The 26,152-nt window shown below is 39.1% G+C and overlaps 1 long non-coding RNA gene across 1 annotated transcript; it reads left to right on the forward strand.

Moving 5' to 3' along the window:
• Nucleotides 1-1,425: 1,425 nt before the first annotated feature.
• On the forward strand, nt 1,426-20,744 carry LOC130142791 (uncharacterized). The gene is made up of 4 exons (XR_008819506.1): nt 1,426-1,556; nt 2,508-2,640; nt 16,972-17,034; nt 20,339-20,744. It is a non-coding gene; the product is annotated as an uncharacterized LOC130142791 (long non-coding RNA).
• The last annotated feature ends 5,408 nt before the right edge of the window (nt 20,745-26,152 follow it).

The raw sequence follows: 26,152 nt of genomic DNA on the forward strand, positions 1-26,152 counted from the left end.
TCATAAATGTGAAGAACTGCAATTAATTTAGTAAGAAATAAAAAATAAAGCTGCAATTTTGTTTTCATGTTTTTTCCATGTTTTCTGTATTTTCTACTTGGAAACTTGGATGTCTTGGAAATCACAGACAAATTCATTCAGAAGTCCAATCTGTCAGAAAGTCCAGAAAATAAGAACTAGCTAAAGAAATGCTTGCCAGATGAATGATATGTACTGAAAGAAGAAATCAACTTCTCTGCTATCTACTGCTATATATAAATAATATACATTATTTATTTATTTTCCCCTGTGGTTTTTCACATCCATCAACACTTTCTACAGAAGTAGAAACAAAGTTTAAAGTTTTAATAATTAAAGTACTGAGACAGTAAAAGCAGTGACATAATGAAACTAAACCAAATCAGGCTGTGATCTTGCATACTGGTATGTATGCAGACAGTGGTGTTCCTAAAAAAAGCAACTTTTACATTTTTTGTTCTGTGAGGCTTGCTATTATTGTGCCTGGATATCAAAGGAAATCTTCCTGCCAGACATAATTAGAATTGCCAGCTTTTGAAGTTTATCTTAGTATTTACAGGGATCATCTGAAGCCCAGTCAAATCAATGCAAAAGCTCCTGGGATATGTCTCCACTGCACAAAGCACAACAATCTTAAGCGATGCCTGACTTGGTGCTAAGTGAGCTGCATTGTGCAGAGCCAGGCAAGAGGCAGTAATTATGGACTAGAAAGGAGTGTAGCGACAGACCAGGTTAAGCCCCAAACAGGCTGTGGTTTCAGAGCAGATTTCTCTTGGCCGGCGTATCACCTCCCTGCAGCTACACAATGCATGGTGTGAGCAAAACCCTATTACATTATGAAGCCACTTGTACTTTGGCCTCAAAAGGGAACAAATTCAGGCTATGCCTGGCAATCGGGTATCTTAAGGTTTATGACTTCCTTACCACATTATTTACCCAGTAAACTGCCATAATATAACATCAGCAGCAAGCAGAGGATGTTTTAAAATGCCTTCTACTGCTTTGTTCCTAAACTGTTGGATGGTACATAATTTCTCCCGCAAAGCTCAATCAAGGCAGAACAGTTCTTGCAGCCACCAAAGAGGACTTGGGGATGGAGATGAGATGAGACTGATGGCAGCAGGGCCAGCAGTTTACACCAGGTCTTGAAGGCCATGTTTCTCCTCAAGGGCTCTAAGCAGGCAGTTGCACAGCAGCTTCAGTCTCTATCACTGTCCACCACTATTTGTGGGACCATGGGTTCAACTCATCAGGGGAGCTGACCTCTGTGATAAGTAATCAATTTTTTTTCCTGTCTCCTTTGGTAGAGTGTTTCCAAACACATGAGCTTCCTGAGCTGATTTACGATATAATCTCATATGCTCAGTGCTGTGGTGGGGCTGGACCTACACCTCCATTTAAAAGTGTGATACCATGTCCAGGTGTCTGGCTTAAAGTCTTGTGAAACAAATGCATCAGTGGGTATTTCCTAAAAGCAGAACCTTTTTCAATCTTATTGTTAGTGTTTGTGGAGTATGACAGGGATGCTACTGGAAAACGTAAGTATAATTTAATAGCATTTATCTTATACAGCATAGTAATAGGATGTCAAATCAGTAAATGGCTCACATATAATCAAAAGGATGATGCTGTGTCTGAGGTCCCAATCCTAATGCTTCCATATTACTTTAAAACACAGCAGGAAAATATAGAACTTTTAACTAGCTTAGAGTTATAAACCTAAATTTGTGCAAGAGAATTTTTAGCAATATTATGAGTAGCAGTTTAGGTGTAATACCACTTTGATGAATCGTATGTTTTATTTTATTCTCTCCATTAAAATCTTTGCAACTGTTTTGAGAGGAGAATACAGTGAACACCATACTCTGCAACCCAAAATGATTCCTTGTGGAGTTCCTAAGCCAAAAATAGTTAATGCATAGAAACAGAGTGGTCATTCAAATTGGAAAGATATTATGAAAGCAATACATTTGAAATTTAGTAAGCCCCAAAGAGAGGGTTGTGGTGCTGATGTAATTTGTCCTACATTGCAAATGGAATGCCCTATTTGCAAATTATGGACTTTCATTTTGAGGGTTATCCTTTGTGCTGTGGTTCTTAAACTTGGCAGAAAAAGAGCATTGGCTAAGAGAGCTCAAAAAATGCTTATAATTGGCACCCCAGAGTGCATCTTAGTGAGGTCTGGCTGCTTTTGGTCTTGAGCTTAGCAATACAGTTTTGTCCAAATTAAGCCTGGATTCATTTCAGCACTGGAAGAATGCTTTACAGCACGTTCAGTAATAAAAAAGCATCCCCTTTAGTGAACCAAAATGTACAGATGAAAACTACAGCCTCAGCTTAGTGCATTTAATGTAAGTATTAGTTCTATAGTGTCGAGTCAGAAGTGGCTCACACCTTCTCAACAGTGTAGACAAAACTGCATTTTGTTGCCTTACTTAAGAAAAAAAAAAAAAGTAAGCCCTGGACAACTGTGCTTCTTGTTCCTGCAGGGTGGTTTGAAAATGGTGCAGCTGTGAAACGGTCCTCCTTCAACAACCACCCTGACTCTGCACTGGCAGAACTCTTTCTTAGGACCACCAGCAATGAAAGCTTCCCCAGCTTCTTGTGCAGACAGGTTACTTGGTAAGATCTTTTCTTCCCCTTTCTGGGGTGATTTTACCCAGGTTAGTCGCCCACCGCAGACAACTGCCTAGTTTCCCTAAGCATTCAGGTGAACCTGTCTATTGTGTCCAAAACTGCTGCCTCCTCATTAACTATACTGATGTTGAGAAAGGAAAGGCTCATTTTAATCCCTTAATGGTGGAATTACTGGTGCATGAAGCCAGCTGACGGTGTCAGCCCTCAGCATCACTACTGTAATAGTAGAAAGGAAGGAATGTTCTGGCTCTTCTGTTTTTCATAGGAATTGCTGAATATATGCAAAATGTTAACAGATCTAATTATTATGCATTTTCCTCTTTAATGCCCAGAAAGTGCCAGCATTTTGGCTATTAAACTCTTCATGTGGTTATAAAACTTTGATCTATAAAAATCTGAATGACAAAACTCCAAAGTAGTGCAGCGTTAGTTAACGCATTTTCAGATTTCCCGGTGATTTTACTGTTACATGGGTTGTCATAGTAGCATCCTAGCACTGCCTTGGCTGGGGTTACAAATTTGTTTACAGAGATGGTAAATAATTGTTTCTGTTGGTATGTGTCTAAAATGGGTAATAAGACTATAATTATAGGTATGAATGCCTGTTTTTACTTAAGTGCTAACTCTAGAGATTTAACACTGATGCCTCATTAATTCCTAATCTTGAGTTTTGCATCAGCAAGCTCATTTAATGTTGTCTTTAAAATATGCACTTTTCTTTCAAACAAAACTTTTTTTTGCTTGTAAGAAAGGTGTTCCATCAGCTAAATGAACAAAAATTTTTTGAAACTTTTCTTTAGCCTTTTACCCTTTGCCTTCCAAACAGAGAAAATTAGGTCTTAGCACCTCAGGTTCTGGGGAACATGTGAATCTTCCAGCAGCCTGGAATAAAGCAATTATACTGTCTCAGTGCAAATGGGATATTCAAGAAGGTACAATTTTGTTAAATTATATTTCTGTTAATTAATCTGAGCCTTTCTAACTAAGCTGTGAAAGCTAACTTGACTGCTCTCAACTACAAAATTTGGAATAAAGCCAACATGAAAACGACTTCTATTTCCTACTTGAAGAACAAAACTTTAGAAAAATATACCGACATTATCAATGAAGTAGCTACATTTTCTGTTTGAACCTTCTCTTTTTAAGTTTAATTTTTCAAATTGCAAAATCATTTCCATGTAAGCACCTTTCATCTTGCACTTTTTTATGAATCATTTCTTCATAACCTGTCTCAGAAATAACAATGAGTATTATTAAAATAGAATCAAATGATCTCAAAATCAAACGATTTAAGTAACTTATTTATAGTTTTTATTAATTAGTCTTATTAAAACCCCCACTTACTATTGATGGATCTTTAAAAATAAATTATTAACTATTTTTTGGCTTGGTTTTCCAAGCAATAAATTATTATGTAGTGATTATGTGTATTTGTCTGTCCCCTCAAAAAACTGGTTGCAATGAGCTACGGTAAATCAAATTTAATGTTTCATAACATGAAGCTGCTAAGGTTTTGTGAAAATTAGTAGCTGGTTGGAGAAGAGGAACCAGTGCTCTACAGTGTGCGCTGAGGGAGAGGCAGTTTTAATTCAGAGCCCTATCCATTTTAAAAGACAGGAATCAGCTGCTCAGTCGAGATATGTATACTAGATAATCATTCAGCAGTTTGTTAGCTTCAAACCAAAACTGGCAAGTACTGACCATCAGTCAGTCAAGCATATACAGACATGAGAAGAAAGAGGGGAAAAACTGTGAGGAACATGAAAAGGCAAGTGCAATAGGATGGTGCTGAGCATACTGAAACTGTAGAGGAAGTGGCTAGGAGGTACAGATATAAATCCACAAAAAGGAAGAGCTCCTGCTATGCTGTTCACAGAGGAACTCTCAAACACTCTGAATCATGCTTGGTAAAATCAGATAACCAAAGAGCTATGCACTCACCTGTACACTAAAGCATCTTTACTTACACATAGAGCTTTAGGTACAATAAGATTTATGTAAGTGAAGCTTTATTAAGTAATTTAAAACAGGCTCCATGTATGCTGTAGTTTTTTTGGCAGCTGAAATGCAGACTAAAAAAAGTGTGATTTAGTCCTGTAGGAAAGAAACAAGAATGATGGATGAATGTGTATGCAGTATCTGTGAGGTACAGTCCACAAGGCTGCTGTGTAGGACAAAGCAAAGTCACTCATTTTTTATTTTGTACGAAAAATAGTGCTCTGTGCTATTTTAGTCTCAGGTGCAGGGTCGTTCCCTGTTATAATGGAATTTCAAAGAGGTCTCCGTTTGGGATGATAGTTTGCTGTATTGTATCTCATCCAGAAAGTACTGAAGTTGACAGCTGCAAATTTTCATGACGAAAAGGCAAAAACTGGGCTGCCAGTTTAAGAAAGTGCATATTATTGTTTGAATATCTGTTGGATTATATGTTGATTTGGAATAAAACATAAGAATGTTAGAGATTTCTTTTTATTTAGCATTTTACTGCAGTACGTGTAGAAAGCTGTAACATTTTCATGGTATTGAAAACCAGACTTATGTAGGTCTCATGTCTAGGTTTTTAAATCTTGTTGAGGGGGAAAGGAGCTTTATGTTGATAATACATGGATCATGTTACCTGACAAGTCAGTGATTTACCCTTAAAAAATCAAATCTGTCCTCTAAACAAATGAAAGAGCAGGTCTTATCACCTGCCTACTAAGTTGTATTGTATAGTTAAAAAATGACTGTAATGCACAATGCTATCATTGAACCATCAGTCCCTGTTTCAGCCACTTGTAGACTGGTTGGGATATGCATGAATGTCTCAGGCTACATGACTGCAAAGGAACATGCAACTTAAAATATACTGCTCTTCAAGAATCCTCTGAAGCAGAGAACATTGAGTTGGAGATGCAGGAGCTTGCTTTCATCTTGCAGTAAATAATATTCTTTTCACTAGCTGTGGAGAGGGAAAGCTTTAGAATAATTTTGAAATCAAGGATGATTTTTTTTTCCATATTGATATTTGGGAGAGGAAAAGACCATAAGAATTTTGCAATCATCTCCAAAGAGGTATTACAATGTTAACAAACATAAACTACTGATACTAAGGACTGTACTCTAAATTTGCACTGTCATTCTAACTCTGAGGGTATAAAGGCTCTCCTAAAAATGTGCTTCTGTAGAGTCACAGTTCATCTGTCCTGTTCATGCAGTAGGGAAAACCTGGGCAACTGTGCTTTCTGTAGTGATTCATCTTCACAGTGCTATAGCAAGTTACCTGTGCATATACACAGACACTTGAAATACATGTAGTGGACATCTTGTACTCAGCAGCAGCTAATCTGCTTTACAGATCTATTCCTGCTGGGCTAAATCCACTTACTAATACAGACATACCCGTGTGTAGAGGACTTAGATGGAGAAGGGGCCAAGCAATGCCAAGGGCATAGGACAGAAGAGGATTTAAATGCGGTAGCTAGGATTACATGAGAAATAGAGCAGAGCTACCTACTTCCAATCCCTCAGTGCTTCACAGTTTAAAGAGGAAGGCTAGGACAAGTAATGGAGAGTCAGCAAATCTGGCAAAGCTTCCCTCACCAACGCACTTAAGCATACAAAAAGTTTCCCATACCTCATAGTGGAAGGAGCTTTTCCTCCCATTTCCAACGTTAATGAAGAAGTACAGTACGATTCAAGTCATGTAGGACATCAGAGCCAATCTTGACAAATTTCTGCTGTAATACAGAATTCTTCTTGGACCTGACAGTGAAAACTTGTCTCACATTAGGAAATACCAACATATCTCTGCATTCCCATGTTCTCTTTCCTGGCTGTTCTACTTTTTCAGCTTCTGAATTGGCCTTTGACCAGCAGATGACCCACTAGATCATAGTCCAGGTTATGTTTTGATGCAGGTGGAACAGCACCACTCATAGCAGCTGCCACTGAGCTGTCCCGTGTTAGAAAATGACGCTCCCCAAAACACAGGTGGAGGGATTTAGAAAACAGATGAATACATCATCCACTTGAAAATATTGGGCTTTCTCTCTATCTTTCCTGGGATGGTGTGGGGAGATGTCAAACATTCTCACATCTGTCATGAATTCTTCCAGCTTTCAGTGTCTGAGTCATCAAGTGATGTGCTGGATTTTAGCGTACCAGTATGCAATTTCTGTGGCTCTGTTCTCAGTCTGTAAACACTCCGGAGCCACATTTCCTGAACAGTCCAGTGGTCTATAGGTTCCCAAGCAAACACTTCTCCCTTTTCCTCCGCTTGTCACCTGTTGAGCCCTCGGCATTACAGAGGAGCACAGCTGCAGAGCAACCTTGCTGCTCTGCATTTCCCGGGCAAAGTAATTAGATCAGCATGGAAAAGTCTCCCATGGAAGTGATTCATCTTAGAAATTTGCTTATAATCTCTAGATGCCTGTCCCTACCTAGACCATCTGTCAGTGTTTACCATATTGTGTTTCCAGCACAGTGGTCACACAAATAGAAACTCAAAGGCATGTCCAAGCTCTTTACTCCATAGTTTAATTCCTCAAGAGCTTGTTATTTCTAGCAATCATTTAAAGAAGAGTACTGGTCTACCATGTCTTCTTGTTGGAGGCAACATGGCCACCTCTGCTGGGAGTCAGGGACAAGCAAGGCTCTCAGCCCTGCATTGCACAAACCCAGCTCCACTGGTGAAACTCCTATTATTAACACACCTGTGACTCTGGCCCAAACTGAAACTATAAACATCAACTCGGGAGGAATTGTAGCTGCCACTCCAGCTCCTGCTGATGCTGCTACTACCTTTGCTTGTCAGACAGTAGTAGCAAAGCATGCTTGTGAAGAAAAGGAAGGTAAGATCAGAAAGAAAAAGCATCTACCCACGCTATCCCTGAACAAGGTCCTGCCAAGACTGCATCAAAGTCCTGGGGTGGCACTAGGCATGCCATCTGCTTCACCTCCATAAGATGGACTAAAGAGCGCAGCAAACTGTCAATGAGATAAACAAGGCAGTCATAAATTCTCAGTTGTTTTTTCTCCTTTTCTGTTACAACTCTCATTTACACCCAGCATTACTTTTTCAGTCCATATCAAATCCTTTTCTATTTCCATCAGACTTGCCTGCCTGTGCTTTGCTTTGCTGAGCGGATTCTCACCTGCTGAGTCAGAGATCCCTGGGTTAGGGCAGCAGTGTGTGACAACTTGTACCTGATGAGCTGCTATAGCTCCTGTCCTGCCTTTGGTGCCTGTGATGCTGGAAATGTACTCTCTTGGTGTAATGGTGGACTGATCTGTCCCACTCTGGGATCTCTACCAAGATCCAGGGCAGTTGCCATTCACCTGTCTATGCCTAGCCCAGTTTTCCCTCATCCTTCTGGGGGATGGCTGCCCTTCCTCAACATTCCAGCCTGCAGTAGCAGCCAATGGTACCTAACAGTCAAGCACAGGAATGCCTTGCAGTGTTGTGTCCATGCACTCTTTCTTTTCTTGCAAGTGGTACATGACAACAGCGTGTTGCTTGGCAAACAGGGGAGCACGCTTTGGGATGCTGCCGCCAGCCTGTCTTTACTGCCTCTGTTATTTACTGCCTCTTTACTGCCTGTTTCTGCTCTCTAGACGGGGCTTTCCTACTTGTTCCGGAACCTGATGTGCCTCACGCTAGCCCAGCTGGGTCCACTACTCAGTGGAAACAACCCCTTTCCCCAAGTACTGTCTCCCACCAAACTATAGTCTTTCCTGCTTCTCTCTTTTTCACCTGATCTGGAGTTTCCATGAAAGTCCAGTAGGGTTCTCTCTTCTTTATTGTTGCTGCTTATACTGTTGCTGATCCAGGCACCAAACCAGGTGCATCAACAAGCGTAATTATAGATTGCTATCACCTTGAGAGGTGCCTTATTTGAGAGATGCCCACCTGGTAGCTCCTGAAATTACAAAAATTAATGGTTATGTAAAAAGCAAAAAGCTTATTGCAGTACTCAGTAAGGAAGAATTGAATTATGACCAGTTTTGGCCATGGTTTAGAGGCCTAGAATAACATGGGCGTGCATGGAGAATCTATGCAAAGGAAGCAGTCCAGACCCGTGTCTTCGTGTGGACATCTGAACGCAGCTGCCTGCATGAGTGAAGACAGCAAACGTGTTTCTTGATGGTAGAGGGGCTGTTCAGGTGAGCAGCTTCCAAACAGCAAAACATTTGAATCAGTGCTAGTAATCTACTTTTAGAGAGATAGATTGCATCCTGACTTCCCGTCTCACTTGAGATCTCTAGGTGTTAGTGTGCTATAAATAACAATAGCACTTCTTCTGACAAGTGAAGGAGGTTGAGAAATTCACTAGGAGAAAGACTGATTCTTTCATCATATAACATATGGATAATCAGGATGGGGGAGAGGATGTGCTGAACTTGGAAGATTTGTATGAAGCTGTGGTTCCACTCTTCCTTGCAGGATTTGTGAGATTTCTTTTCCTACACAGAAGTTGGCAGATAAAGCCGACAAAGTAAAGATTAAAGCACAATGACAGGGAAATTTGAAGAAATTTGCATAGTAACTGCCTGGCTAAATTTTGCCTGTGAGATCTATAAATCTGTCTCTTTCAGGAACAGAAGATTCGCACAAATCATTAGCCAAAAACTGAGAAAAGCTATCACACTTTTTCACAGAAGAAATAGTTGAAAGAACAATTTAATTATCTTTTCAACCATGAGAAGCAATCCTACCTTTTCAGCCATAATTTTGTATGGCTGCTTTCACTGACATAGTAGAAAAATCAGTACATCTAGTAGAAACTGATATTACACAAACTTTTAAAAGATGAAATTATCTTCAGAACAGGTTTTTTTAGACCTTCTCAATAAACTCTTTGATGTTAATTCAGACAATTTTGCATATAACTCTGTAAGATCTTAACACAAAAAAATCAGTAATAGTTCAAAACAGTTTAACAGGGAGAGAACCTCATTTCTGAAAAAGGTCATTGTTTTACCCATCCATAATTTAGCTACTATAATATGCACTATATAATATATCTACTATAAACTCGCAAGGCATTCAAGATGGAGCTTAGTGAATTCACTTTCCATTTTGTTTTTCCTGTAGAAGCGTTAGTGATCCTTTACATTTCTTTGCACCATGCTCTGATGAATCCAGAACATCCCTCTGCTTTACTTTTCATTGCAGAATCTGTTTTGTTTAAAACCTGCTGTGATGTAGCACAGAAATTACACTTGTATTCAAGCAGACCCAAGGTAGCAAAGGTTATGCAATTTCCAAAGTTGAAATGAATTTTCCGGTATATGACATACCCACTGATCTTGAAAAATGTACACTGATTTTATGAAAACTATGTAAATACTTTTGATTTACACCTTTAGAAAGTGAGTAGAATCCAGTCAATTTGCTAAAGTACTTTCATTTCTGTACTTGATTTTTTTGCTCCTATTCACTCACATTATGTGTTTATTATCTATAGTGCTAAATACTCACATTCCTGGAATCCTAAATGAATACTGGGAAAAAATTTCATCTTTGATGGAGTAGTTGGCAGAGCAATACAAAATGCATGCTACTGTTCATATGGATTTTATCTTGCCTTTAATGGTGGTGTTTCTCTATAAATTATTTGAACTCTTTATTCTCACACCTGCACTATCCATAACTTAAGATATGGAGTGTCAGGATGCATTTTAAAAAAATTCATCAGCAAGAAAACTATGCATTCAGAAGGAAGAATGGTGTTGTGGATAGATGCACATCCAAGTACACATGGGATTAATCCAAGTTAGAGCTTCCTCCTCTAAAATTCTGAGTAAATATTCCAACCATATTTAAGACATCCTTTATGCTTATGTCTCTATCTTCTCATGAGTCCCAGAATCATTCTTTTTTCCCTGTTAAGTCTCTCTCCAGGGTTCTTTTGGCAAATAACTGCAATACAGAGAAACAACATATTAAGGCTTGTGTTGATGGCTTGTATGAACGCTTAAAAACATTTTCAAATACACTTTTTTTTTTTAATAGGGCAAATACTGATGAGGTGTTGGTGAAATTTCTTTTTTCCTATACCTCTTCACCTTCCTAAAAAGCATTTTGGTTGAAAGCATGCTTATAATTAAAATTAAATTACGTTGTAAGATATTCCAGGAAGTTTAAGCAAAAGAAGTTCTGTGATTTCCTATTTGTCCTGAGGAATAAGAAGACTGTCCCCACTCATCTCTGGAAGAACAGTTTTCAGACCTGACAAGTTTGAAATTCAGACAATTCAGAGTAATCTGTTTTAAGTAGTAAAATATGGACAATAAAGTATCTCTCTCTGTATACCTGTAGATACAGAAAGTAGCATTTGTAGCAGGCTGAATTAATTTTACTCTAACCTTTAAAAGGACATTCACCTTTCAGCATTGCTTATGCATGGAAAATTTCATTTTATAAGAAGGTTTTACATGGAAAATGGACAGCTGCAGATGAGCTGTTTTGCAGTCAAAATAATAGCCAACGACTTATCCCAGCTGGATTTAAAATAATGGAAAGATGTCTTGAAATTTCCAGAGTACATTGATGCTGAATTTAGTGGAAAACTTACTGTGGCAGGAGAAAAGCATCTAAAAGTTCCAGTGGATCATGAGGCTAGTAAACATTATTGAAAGATAGATCATTTCTAGGAATGGTGAAAAATCATTTAGTGTTTGAAGTTTTTTGAAACATATAGTTTTTGATCGTTTTGTGAGGTCTGAATTTTCTTCCCTATAGAGTTTAGCTGAAGCTTGCAAGATCAACACATACTTTAGTACATTTTTCCACTTTGCTAGCTTCTAAATATTCTGTTAGAGGGGCCCACCAGGGCCAACAGCTGGTTATTTGTTAAATTTTTCTTCCTCCAATGAAATCTGTATTTACAATAAAAGGCATCTACCAGGGAGTCTTCAAGAGGATTTACTTTTAAAAAGTTTCTCATTTGAGCAGTACGAATAATTCTGCAGGCTAAACCAGTTTGGGGGTCTTCAGATATTTCTTTTTTTTAGTATCATACATAAGGTAGCCTCTTTGAAGTTGAAAGTGCTCCCATTCTTCTGTTTAAGATATGAAAGCAAGAAATTAATTTATTTTCTGAATTTTTGTGTCAGATGAACAGTAACAAAAGGGACAGGAGAGCCCAGTCCTGATCACACTGCAGCTGGTGAGTCTTTCTGTCACTGACACAAAGGTGAGCAGAACTGAAAGCTGCAGAGTATCTCCCATTACAGGATTGAATCTACTCTCGCGTTGATTGCTGTGAATCTGAAAAAGATGAAGAGTGGGGTTATAAAAAAAAGTATAAATGAAAGGAAAATCAAGCCTCGTGGGTTGATCCCAGTCTGCATGAAGCCTGCTGCCAGATTGAGCTGCTTCTACCATTACCATTTTATCAAAGTTTACTCCCATCAAGTAACTTCAGTATTTTCTAATTTCAGGATTATTGAACTAGTGAAAAATAACAGTCCTTCTGCCTTATGTACACAGACTATTACTATAATAAAAAAATGGTCATTGCACTATCAATAATGGGGTAAAAAAGGAAATGGAAGGAAAGTATGCAAAGCTCAGGAGTAATCAGTCTTGGGACCAACCTCTGCCTTACCCCTGACTGTTCATTTTGCCCTGTAGTAGTTCTCCAGGCTGCTGGATACTGATTGCTGCATTACAGGGAGAAACTGGAGGAGTGTGCTGGCCTGGTGGGTGGCTCAGGGTAGCAATGGCAGCTGGTTTTTGCTGTGCACTTGAATTTATGGCTGCAAGTAGCTTCAAGAGGAAAACATAGCCTGTAGGGAAAGAGAGGCACGTGGGGAGACAAAAGTTCATGCTGAAATTTGCTAGAGAGATCCAAGCAACAGAGAAAAGTATGATGGGAGTGTGATTGTTGCTGAGGAAAAGGAAGAAAGTGGGAAGAGATGTATACCAGTAATTACTTTATATTTTTGAAGGATTCATACTTGTTGCCATTCAAGGTTAGTGGCCAGCAAACTAAAAGACATTGAAGAGAAATAACAAAGTTTGCTTAAAATAGTCGGTAAATATTTTATACTGTTTTGTAATGCATAAGACCGTCCCATTCCTGTCTAATTGGAAATTGATGAATAGGAAGTGAGATTCTGTAACTTTTATTACAAGAGAAAATTCTCTCGCTTTGTGTTCACAGGCTCAGATTTGAGACTGAAAAAAAAAATCCCCCAAGATATTTATTACAGAAGATATCCATTACTTTCCTAGTTACAGCCAGAATTCTCTCTGTCAGATACATCTGTCACAGTGGATTAGGCTGCATTTTCTGCACCTTGCTCAAGGGTCTCACATGGAGCCCATGTTTTGTTTCCATATACTCCTTCAACATCCCCTGTATTGTGTCTTCAGCTACATTCAGCTGCAACACATTTACAACCTGCTGTTCCAAAAAAAAGCAGCAAGGCTGTTTTCTCCAGTCACTTGAGGGCATCCATTTATTCTGACATTTAAAATTCTGATTGATTTTCAGACATTTTCAAACTCATGTCAAAGATTTCAGTTTCCTTAACAATGGCTATGTAAAGGCAATTAGTTCTCTTGTTCTTTTTGCAGTCTTTATGGCTTTTCACAGGTTTGTTAGTTTGATCTGTCAGTTAATAAATCCACCATCCAGGCCCATGAGCTATCAAATGCAGGAGCCGATTCTTCTGCTTCAGAATGGGCATGATTAAAATACACTAACCATTCACATAATTTTTAATGAACTGTTTGGGCCCTGGAGCACCCATTTCACAGCGTAATCTGTGTCCACCAAGGTGGAGGACACCAACATTTTTCCCACTGGCATTTTACCCAATCATATTGCCTTTTTGCTTTTCTTTTTTTGCCCTACCCCCCACCCCCCACCCTCTGTCTTTTTTTTTTTTTTTTTTTTCCCGTGTAAGTAAGTTGTAATGATTTCTTTAGCAAAAAACTTTAGGGATTTTTATTTTTCTCTTTGGTCTTTGGAAAGTCTCCCCCAAGAAATTCTAAAGTATCTCTGTTAACATGCTATACATTATTAAATAAGAACTGATGACTCACAGCAGAATAATTAATTTGTTCATAATTGCATAATATATGTAAACTTTAACTAGGTTTGGGGCTTTCTTACTGTAATTTAAAGGTGTTATTTACATACACATGTAAGATGATTTGATGTATAAGCAAAAAGCCTGAGTTGTTTTCATTTTTGGATTTGAAAGGCTGTTTGATAAGCTGGATTTTTAAGACTTCTTGCTTTCCACCTTTCTGGTTATCCAAAATCTTCTGAAGAAATGTATTCAAGCTTTACACAGAATTAAAAGGTAAAGCACTGTCCATAATCAGTACAACCAACACATCTTCCTGAAAGTACTTTTAGCTAAATCAGGAACCACAACTAACACAAGAAAGGAGGCAACATTTAGCGCATGTTAAACTAAGCACAATGGAAGGGAAAACATAGAAGTGTAGACAAAAAGGGGGAAAAAAATCAAAACTACTTCAGATCTCTGAATTATTTTCTTCAAATATACTGTAATGTAAGTAGGAAAGGTGAATATTTTTAAAAGTTTGATGAAATTTAGGTTGTGCTTGCAATGCAGTTATTGTTAATAACTTGTTAAGGAATTTCTGAAAGTGTTCTTTCACATCATATATTTCAGGTAATGAGAGGACACCATTATAAATAGGGGGCAAAAATATTGCAGTATCCTTAAGCTTCTCCTAGCTATAGAAATGGCATATAGACTAAACCTCCAAGTTGTCGGATACCTCCTTTAGGGGACTGAACAGCTTGGACTACATTAGAAACAGCAGTGATTTCTGGCTTCAGTTCCAATGTATTTATTAAGCTAGCATTTCTGATACAGACTTCTAATGGCAGGTGTCTGCATGATATTTCATAGCATGCATCCTTTGTGTATGCTGCATGCAGTGCATCAGTAGGCTGCTGCTGTGGTAAGACTGCAGAGGCGTTGCAGTCTTGCTACTATCGTTGGTTGTCATGGCCACAAGTAATACACAATATGACGCACAAAGATTCAGATAATTTTAAAAAATTATACCACTTTTTTGCTGATGTGGTTTTTATTTTTTAACAAGCTTTATGCATGATTACAGAAAGCACCTGCACACAATAACATCTTCACAACCTCCTGTGTTCCTTAAGGAATGGCAGTGCTTACATTTATATGTAACATCCAGTGACTGATTTTGCAAATAGTTACATTTCTTTTATCCTTTTGATATTTGCATGTGTGTATTACATTCTCAAAGATCTCCTATGCATGCAAGCAGATTCAGAGACTTGTTAATTACTTCATTTCTTCAGTGCCAAACATCACTAATGACAGGAATAAAGCTATGTTTTCAGTACCAGCATCTGTGTATTACTGCTGAATGCAGAATTTTAAAGTCATATCAGAAATAAAAAAAAGATAAGAATGGCTTTAGTCTATGAAAATTGAATTGGCTAGTAACTAAGAGTTATCCAAAATACATGTGCTCATTAAATGACTGCCATGAAGGAGATTTTTGCATTGTGATTCACTGATAATTGAGAGTTTTGTAGGCAAGTCAGTCTTTGGTTAATAGAAATCTAGCCATCAAGGCAGATGGGCTGTACATAGTTTGCAGGTTCCATAAACTGTTGTCCGTGGCTTGTATATGTAATATTTCATTATACCACAAGAGGTCACACAATATTTATAAATCTATGCAGTGGAAATTTGATAATGGTTATATCTGCAAAACGGTGAAGTTAAATCTCATGCACTAAGTAAAAGGCAAACAGAACAAATTGTGAAACAACAGTAAGATGGTTTTTTTCCTGTTAAAGCATTCTCAGCCTGCATGATCTGCTATGAGCCATATCCAAATATCTCTCAGCTGTACATTTCATGCTGAAGGCAGGGAAAGCCATATGCGGTGCTGTGGTACCTTCTGAATCATTGTCAGTATATGACGTAACCTTGGAAGAAGGACAAGATCAGACTTTCCTTGGCATGGTTGGTAACATAATCAAGTGATATACGATGCATTGGGTGGGATTGCGGTGATCAAATAAGCATGTTTGGCAGCTCAGTGAGAAGTGTTAAAGCTGAGTTTAGCTGGATAAATTGCTGCTAGTTCAGCAAAACAATAGACACACACAAAAAAAGAGGTTTTAATTTTGCAGAGATTGCAGCCTGAATTTGTGAAACAAGATAATTTCGTAAAGATACCATCCAGAATTTTTTACCAAAGTCTCACTGTGGCACAGTAATGCAATTCTTGGTATCTTGTGCAGCAGTAATAGCCCTCTGTGATTCCTGTTTATTCTCACTGACTCTGAAGCAAGCAGTAGCCAGTGAGCCAACGTATGGAAGAAATGCGTTGGGTTGAGGAAGCTGGGGAATTAGTGCCAAACCGCTCTGTGGTGAGGCAGGACTGGAACAACCTTACTGCTGTGGGAAATACCTGTGAAGGAGCATTGTTTTGGGAGGAAGTATAAAGGAGCTGATTCTTTAGTGTCTGCCCTAAGGTATGCATGACCTCATACCGGTAGGGATGTGCCTACACTGCTTGATGCCCATGTTTCTCAACTTCTTCCATTGCTAACCCTTCCTTCTGGCAAGATGATATATCACATCCTATGAAGGTTTTTTCTAATTAATGTTTCTAGTTTCCAGGTTTCATGTGTAGTAAGGGAATGATAAGACTACAGTTATTTGACACACAATAGACTATCATTTATATAATTAAAAATTTCCTAATTATGTGCCTAGCTTACAGGCTATTATAACTCCAATAGCGCCCCTTGGGCCCACAAGTCTTCATTCACTCAGGTAAACATATAATTAAGGAGGAGGGAATAACACCAGGGAAGAAATGACCAGTATCATTTTGGCTTTCTTCTCAGAGTTTAAATACAAATGCTGTTTACTGCGTTAATAATTTTTAGTACTTGTATTTTTTCTCCCAGGAACTCACAAAGCTTCTCAACAAAGGGCAAGTATATTTATTTCTATTTACAGACAGAAAAACAGAACTAAAAGCTTAAACTGTCATGAAGAATAAAGAGCTCCAAAAGACAAAACTTATTTCAAACATGTAGCCTGGAATAGCTTACCAAGCTTCTTTTGTAAGTACAGTCCTCTGCACCTTGTGAAAGGTCACACAGAGCTAACCTCTAATGTCCTCCCTTTTATATAGTTTGTTGTGTTAGCTTTCACCTAAGTTTGTGTCTTTGTAGAGCTACGTAAGCTGTACACATCTGTTTTACTCTTCAGATGAGCATAAAAGAAGGAAAATTAAATATGATTTTCTGTTTTGTTTTGTTTTGTTTTGTTTTTCTGAAGTACGTTCTCAGGACTGCAGACTATTAGACATCTATTTCTTACAACAGAAGGATGATCTTTTTTGTAAGTACCTGATATTCAGGAAACCTTAATTTGGTTGGATGAACTATCTTTGTGACCTTGAGCAAGTTATTTAGTACCTTTACACCTCCATTTCCCACAGAGAAAAGAAGTAATACTTCTATGATGTTTGGGGAAGAGAGGATAATTGTTAAATATAAGAAAGAACAAACAGCCACAATGACAAAATTAACACTTCTCTTCAAAGCTAATTTATTTCAACATGTAAAAACAAAAAAACCCCAAAACAAAACAAAAAAAAAAGGAAGAGAGACTTAAATTCCTGAGGAGGAGGGTTGTTTTTCAGAGGAAAGCAAAGGGTTGAAACAGATGGGAAGTGAGAGAATGTGGCCCATCCTACAAGCCTTATGTCAGGGCACGGCTATAGATGGAAACTGAGTATTCCTCACTGCAGAGAGTTTGCAAGACTAAACAGAACATTCAGACTTAATCCCCCACTTAATCTCAAATCTTCAATACAATGGGGGAAGAGTGTTTGTCATACGATCAATATTACCTAAATTTTCAGGCAAATGTGCTTTGTTTTATATAGTCATCAAGCAATTAAGATACTTTCATAGAAATAACTGAGGTGTGTGGATAGGAGACTGCAAAATGTTTGTGGAAGGCTCTTGTGTGAGAAAGGCAGGCACAGCATAAACAAATTGCACAAGGAAAAGAGTTCACTTTGTGCATGGGAAATATGATAAAGACTGTGACTTCAGAATGGATGGGAGCAAAGAGAACGTCAAAAACTTTTAGTGTCTGTACTTCACACTGCTTTAAGGACTAAGGTAAACCAGAATTAGTGTGACCCATGGGTGATAAGTTCCTCTGAGCCAGTAGCATAGTATAGGGTTGGTCCAGCAGCTCCCACTCTGTAGGGTGCTGGCTGCTGTGGGAACTACCCAGGCGTGCTGCCAGGAGTCGCACCTGACTAAGGCTTTATGGCATGTCTTTGCTGCAACAGCCTGGAAGCAGACACCTTCCACCTCCTTTGTGACCAAATCCACCACATGAAAAGATTGCAAGCAAAATGATAAAATCATACGTAATTAGACCAATTCATTCTGAACAATTTTCCCGAGTGACTATGGAGAGAAAAGAACAGCAAACACTCTTCTAACAGTGACTTCTATTAATTACTAAACACATTTTGAATACATGGTTCGTTAGAGAAAGAAATCATGAGAGAGATGAGTGGTCTGATACCAGCACCTCTCTGACATCCTCAGGAATCCTTCTTCCAGTCATCAAAACTGCAGGAAACGCCCAACACTGTAGTGGTAGTTTGTTCCCAGCCTTCACTGGGACATGTAATCATTTTCAGAAATAAAATACCAGTACCTGGCACTTGAAGGAATCTCCTCTGAAACCAAGATATATCTAAGCTTTTTTGATGCAGCTAATTCCTCAGACAGTGCTATTAATAAATCATGGACAATACACACCTATACTATTTTTATTTTCCTTGTTTCAAGGTCTACTGTTCTTTGTCATAGTTATGAATCCCTAAGTAAAAGTAACAAAGATGAATACAATTTAGACTATTAAACAAGTTCAGGACAGACAAACAAATCAAATCATCAAGGTGAATCAATTAATGAAGCTTAATTTTTATAATGTTTAGTAGCAGTTGCATAATAAATTATCCCTCATGGTTTACCAGATTGAGGAGAAGAGTCTTTTAGCATGCAAGAATGAGTGACTGTTGAAGTGCCTTGAGTAATTCAAAAAACAATTTCAGTCCAGATTCAGTTATCAGAATTTGCTGAGTCCCTGATTCATGTGTACAGTCGCTCAGGAGTCTTAACACAACCTGTCAGCTGCATGAACTTAAGTGCCTGCAAAGTGAGAAGCAGTAGAGTTCACCGGGCTGTTTTGCCATTTGTGTGAACCTTATGCTCCTGAGCTCTTCTGTGGAGTTAGAATGGGAAGTTAAAGATGGATGACTTCCTATGAACAGAGTCATCTGGCAGCACAGGAGCTCTTTAAGGACAAGATCCTAGAAGCAGTGACAGTAAGTTGCCTTATTTGCCCATGCAGAATGACTGCAAAAGTATAACCGTCCTGAACTATTTTAGTTCAAAGCCGTTTTCACAGTAAGAAGGGACTGGACATTCTGAAGTTGTAATAATTGATGATACTTTCCTGTAGAAGAATATTCAGTCCCATGTTTCAGGGCTAGAACTAATTTTCATCCCTTTGATAGAAGGATGAGAGCAGAAGCTGGTGAAAAATGTACCATCAAAGAGGTCATCACACCCCAAGAACTGAAGGATAAATACAGTCAGAAGCAAGACGCTGGGCTAGGAGGACTTTCTGAGCCCACTGTGGAAGATCTAACAGATACCAATAACCTTACAGAGAATTTAGTTACACACACCACCACAGATAAGCACTTACTTAATTTTTAGATGCAGTTTTTCTCCCATTGGTAGTTAAACCCTTTTGAAGTACTTGAAGCTTTGCATTTGGACATGTAAATCCTTGGGCACTGATGAGTTTTGTTTGACACTGTTTATTTAGTTTATTTATCCTCCTCCACTTAAGTGCAGTCCCTGTGAAGTTAGCATGCCTTCCTTGGGCTGCTGCAGATCTTTTGGAGACTAAGTAGTAAAAAAATTCTGACACAAGAAATGATAATACTGGCAGTTTAATTACATAGCTGTAAATAAAAATGCTTTGGGCCGTATTCTGCAGTCTCATAAGTGCAATCTCACAGGTACATGTTTATGGTAAAGGACACCATGAATGACCACAGGGATGTGAGAATGGATATCTGATTCCAGATGCTGAAGCTCAAGTCATCTGGACAGGTGACCAATCTACACTACTGATGCCTAACCACACCATGTCATTTTGTGAAAAAGCGGCAGCACTTGTACGGCTCTTAATATTTAAGAATTGGTAACAGCTCTTAACCAACCCTGTGTTACAACTTCTTTTGTTTCATACAGTTCATATCTGGGTAAAGCAAGATCCCATACTGGGTAGGCTAGTAACACATACTTTATAACAAAAACTTGTCTGTAGGAGGATAAAACTTCATGCTAGACAAAGCAGGAAGAGAACAATCCTGATGAAACAGAGTGGGTAGGCTTTTCGAAGACACAGGGTGAAAGACATCACATTAACTTGCAATATCTTGTTCAAACCCAAAACACTGTGAACATTTAGAATGCTACAGTAATTTAAATTCAAACATAAAGACAAAATAAATAAAAAGATCTTATCAATGTGTTAAATTGCCTTTTTGTTGTTGTTTGTTTGTCTGTTTGTTTGTTTGTTTCCTTTGAATCATCAGTATCATCACCGCTTCATCACAGCTTCAACAAGAAGGGTCTGAGACTCAACACTTTGTATAGCCTTGTTGTCTGGGTTTCTGTGTGCAAATCTCCTCAACAGCGTGAGACATCTTCTGCTCTATAACGAAGAACTTCACCGCACAAATTGCTAAGGATTGTCCATCAGATTGACATAATTCTTACAGTAATAACTTTTGTGTTTAAACGTTATTCATACTTCTGTATCCTATGAAAAAGTTTTATAGTCTCAGCAACAAAAGCAGATACACTGTAAGTACTCTGTATGCCTTCAATATATCAATAAATTGCTATCTTTTTTTGCTTGAAACATATACAAATCCCATGCCAGTTTGTTTTTATTAAATTACATTTGTTATTGATAGGAACTTTGTTTCTGCACTTTAAGTTGCCTTTATTTTCTGAGTACTTAAACAGAAGAAATAAAATGTACTCTTCTTCAGGGAAATTAATTAAGCTTCGATTTGTTTGTATTTTGTACTTGTGAACTAAACCAAAAGCTAATCTAGAATTATTAAAATTATTTTTTCATTGGAACATTTTCCTGCATACTTCCTGTTAATTTAATCATCAAACACATAACATCAAGCTTTAAATCTATGTTGTTCAGCAGAGTTACTGTATGAAAAAAAAAGCAATGAAAAAACTTTACAGAGCAAATCCTATGTACATATTCCTTTATCAGATGATCTGTTTACAGAAAGATAGAAGATACTGACTTCACAACAAATTTCAGGCATCCCAATGACCAGGGATGTTGATTTCTAACATCTTGATTAGGTGTGAAAGCTCTAGCAAAACACATTCACTGGAAATAAGAAGTCTCACTCCAAAGTTGGTTTTACTTCATTTTGTTTCCTTTATTTTGTCTCACAGAAATAACCCAATAAGCAAAGGATATACCCAAAGGATATATTGTCTTAGGCTGAGGCAAGGATTTTGGAAGATACGCTTCTCTTTCTCTTTTCTGTTCCCTTTTTCCATCTTCAATAATGTAACTTAGATCCACATTATTCTTCTACTTTTGTTCTTATGGAAACAAGGCCAAATATGAAGTCCAGGCTTTCAGTGGTAGTGAATTTTCTAGGCCATTGCCAGAAAAGAAAGACAGAGAGAAAGGTGACATACTTTTTTCCAGCAGAGACGAACAGTCCAACTCCATTTCTCATTCTCAGGGATGTGGACAGAAGGGTCAATAGTGATTCCAAAAGTGCAAACCCACAAGGAGTTTGATGTCATGAAATTTTCCATCATGCTTCATGTGTGGCATATGCTTTGTACAGCATCAGCTGTGTCAAAGCTCCATTGATCTGAGATGTGATGGCATGAGAAGATGCTGCCATTTATCTCACAGAAATGTGAGATCATGTGTTGCAGAATGGATGAAAGAGAACGGCCACGGTTCCATAGAAGGACTGTGTGATACAGCTTTTGACATAAGTCTGGAGTGAACCAAGCTAGGCCGCAGCGAGAAATTACCAGACTTGCTAGAAATGGAAAATTACCAGGCTTGCTAAAAATGGAAAATTACCAGGCTTGCTAATAAGGGAAGAGAGATAAGGTCATGCTGACCTTGTGCCTAATGTTGTAAATAACTTTGAGGAATTCGCGTAGACAAGAGAAGAAAAAAAATATATGTAGTTAGCTATCCGCAGAAACCGCAAATAGGAGGACGTATGAAAGTGTAATCCTTTAGAGCTTAGCCAATCAGCAGATGATTTGTAGGCATAATTAACTGGAACTGTATATAAGACATAATCGCGCCGTAATAAATTGAAGCTTGCTCTATCACTCATATTGAGTCGGCTGCTTGCTTCCCCTCGCTCGTCAAAGTGGCACCCGAACAGGGACCCCCAATCCCTGTTCTTCACCGGACAGCGAGGACGGAGAAGCACTGGTAGCAGCGACCAGAGAGCAGAAGATTGGCTGATGCTGGCATCGTACCCGATCCGTGCTTGAACTCAGGATAATTAAGAAGGGGTTCGCTGTCCGTGAGCTGCTACCCAAGGGAAAAGGCTGCAACAAAGAGGACTTTAACGAGTGCACAATGGAAAAAGAGGTAGCGCTAGCACTTTTACAATGCTTTTTAGAAAAGTGGGGAGTAGGCCCTTTAAAAGATCTGGCCGGGTTAATTGCATTAGGTAGAGCAAAAGGATATTTTGCAGATCCTGAGCATATGTTTGAAGTAGAAGAATGGCGTAATTATGGGGATTGTTTATGGGATTCAGTAATTGATGATGATAAAGCTGCTAAGAAATTAATGAAACCTTGGAGAGAAGTTACTAATTGTTTAAAAAGATATAAAGTTGAAAAACAAATGGCAGCAGCTGTTTCCAGCCGACTCGAACGGTCTGACCTGGCTGCTGGGCGTCTTACGGCAGGAGGTGATTATTTTACCCCCCCCTGCCTCGGGAATCCCTGTTCCTGTTGTTCGCCGACCCTCAGACCATCCTCCTCCCCCTTCTCCTCCGGAGGAAAAAGCTTGTCCCTCGGCACCACCTCAAGAGGAGGTGCAGGGAGAATCACAAGAAAGCGAAACTGAGGAGGAGACAAGTGACAAAAATGAGAGGGCAGACGATGGGAAGTTAAAATCTGATTCAGCTAATAAAACTTTTAAACCGCCTTGCCTTCACCCGCAGCCACGACTAATTCGAGTCGGTTGGGATAAAATAGTCCGAGAAGCGATGGAACAAAAAGACTTTGATGTCGTGGCTCAAATTAATCATCAAGCCTATCCAGTAATTTATACTGTTGATAATGCAGGAGTAATGACAGGAGAACATCATACTTTAGACTGGAAAATATTAAATCAGTTACGGAGTACAGTTAATGAGTCAGGTTTACATGGCGAACCTGCAAGACAAATGTTAAACTATATTTGGAGTAGCGGAATGCTTTGTCCAGAAGACATTAAAAATATAATGAGACTCATTTTGAAACAATCACAACAGTTGTTATGGCAAGCCCATTGGCAGAAACTTTGTGAACTGTCTGTACATATGCCTCGCGCACCGAATGATCGTTTAGCGGGTTTAACAGTAGAACAATTGATGGGAACCGGGCCCTTTGCTTCTGTAGAAATGCAGATGCAATCTGGCCCAGATGTCTTATTGGAGTCTATGAGGCTAACACGAGAAGCCTTACAAAATGTCAAAACTACACCAGCTACGCCCTCATATATGTCAGTCAAACAAGGCAGGGATGAATCTTTTGCCTCTTTTGTAGATAGGGTTACAGATGCTATTAATCGTGCAGATATGGCTGAGTTTATGAAAGGACCTTTGTTAAGACAATGTGTGCTGGAAAATTGTAACTCTTATACAAAAGGCATTTTAGTTACTCTTCCTCTGGATGCCTCTATTGAAACCATGTTAGAGCGAATGAGCAGAGCTCCTGCAGGACCCCAAGCTCTGTTAGTTGAAGCGCTTAGAGAGCAATTTAGCGCTACTAAATTGTAGGGGACAATTTAGTTAAGGCTCAGCAGCAAGCCTTTGCAGCCCTCGCTCCACTGAAACCTCCGGATGAACATCGAGACAGAATACACCATCGAAGGGACTATACATGTTTTTGTTGTGGACGTTCGGGTCATACGCGCCGGCAGTGTCAAGAACGCCAAGTATGGTGCCAACACTGTCAAATGAATAATCATAATACCGCAGCTTGCCGGCGTTCGGGAAACGGGAAGCGGAGCGCCAGGAGTCGCGGTGCGCCGACCCCAATAGCGGCTCCAGCAACCTGCATGCCGATGACTGTCCCCAACCAGCTCCCCAACCAACAACCAACAACTCCCGCCTTCAACCAGCCACAAATTTATGACCAGCAACCCGAGGGAGCCTCGGATTGGATCTGGCAACAACAATAGATATTACTCTACTTGATAATCGTCCACAGAAAGTTGCCACAGGAATCAAAGGACCTATAATGATAAACGGACAACTTCATGGAGCTTTGCTGCTGGGTCGTTCTTCCAGTGGCCTCAAGGGACTCTTTGTTTTACCAGGACTTATTGATTGTGACTATAAAGGAGAAATTTTTATAATTGTTCAAACAAGTTTTCCGCCTATATATATTCCTAAAGGTAGTCGCATTGCTCAATTAATACCACTCCAACACTTAACTCACCAAATGTCTGCAATCTCCAATCACGACCGCGGGACAGATGGTTTTGGGTCCACAGGAGGCTTAGCGATGTTGACTGTACCTATGAATCAACGACCACTCGCCCAAATTATTCTTGTACATGGGACTGATAAAAAACACATGACTGCACTTTTGGACACTGGTGCCGATATCACAATCATTGCGCGTGGTCGGTGGCCTTCTTATTGGCCACTGCAACACGTCCCTGGAGGAGTTGAAGGAGTAGGGGGAATAGCGCCTGTTCAGCGCAGTCAACAAAGAATACAAATCATCATAGATGGAAAAACAGCGATACTACATGTTACTGTTATGCCCTTACCTAGTGGAGTGAATGCACTCATCGGAAGAGATGTGTTGAATCAATTAGGAGTAATACTTACCACAAATTCACCTTTTTAGGAACAGTCAATTGGACTTTCCCGATTCCTTTGAAATGGCTAACAGAAGAGCCTGTTTGGATCGGACAGTGGCCGTTGAAAAAGGAAAGTCTGCAACAAGCACATTTGCTAGTTCAAGACCAGTTAACACAAGGTCATCTTAAACCGTCAACCAGTCCTTGGAATACACCGATATTTGTAATCCAGAAAAAATCAGGAAAATATCGGCTTTTACATGATCTATGAGCAGTGAATCAACAAATGCAAGCAATGGGAGCCTTACAACCGGGTCTTCCTAATCCTGCTATGTTGCCCACCGAATGGCATTTATTAATAATTGACTTAAAAGACTGCTTTTTTACAATTCAGCTACACCCCAATGACACTCAATGATTTGCATTTACATTGCCATCGGTTAACAGAGAGGGACCTGACCAGCGATTTGAATGGACTGTGTTACCACAAGGCATGAAAAATAGCCCTACCCTGTGTCAGCTATTTGTTGATGCTGCTCTCCAACCTATTCGAAAAGCATGGCCTCATGTTATTATTTACCATTATATGGATGATATTCTATTTGCTCAAAAACAGCCTTTCACTAAACAACGGAGACCTTTTTACAACGACAGTTAGAGACGCAAAATCTCGTCATAGCAACTGAAAAGGTCCAGCGTCCACCCGCATGGAAATATCTTGGCTGGAATATTACTCAGTCACAAGTGAGTCCACAAAAATTAACCATTTGTAAAGATCTGCATACCCTCAATGATGCTCAAAAGTTATTAGGTGACCTCCAATGGCTACGCCCAGTAGCAGGCATCACCAATGATGAACTAGACGTGTTACGACCTTTATTAAAAGGAAAAGATCCATCTAATCCTGTTATTGTTTCTAAGGATCAACAAGTTATGATTCAACAACTCAGTGAGCGGGTTGTAGAGCGTGCAGTAGATTGAATTGACCCTAATCTTCCTGTAGACCTCACTGTGTTAAACGGTCCCTCACACTTTATTGGTGCACTTACACAGTGCAAAAAGAAAAAGGGGGAGACTGTGAGAGTATTAGAGTGGATCTTTACCAAAATGCAACCAAAGACTACCATCCAAGAAAAAACGCAAAATTTGGCAGAAATCATTCGAAAAGGAAGAACGCAAATTTTACAAATTACCGGAATGGAGCCAAATGTCGTGTATCTACCAATACGCAGAGAAGACTTGGAGTGGTGGTTGCAGAATTCATCAGCTTTACGATTAAGTTTATTAAGTGAAGCTCTGGAGA

The sequence above is a fragment of the Falco biarmicus genome, chromosome Z, assembly GCF_023638135.1.
Source record: "Falco biarmicus isolate bFalBia1 chromosome Z, bFalBia1.pri, whole genome shotgun sequence".
Taxonomy (NCBI): Eukaryota; Metazoa; Chordata; class Aves; order Falconiformes; family Falconidae; genus Falco; species Falco biarmicus.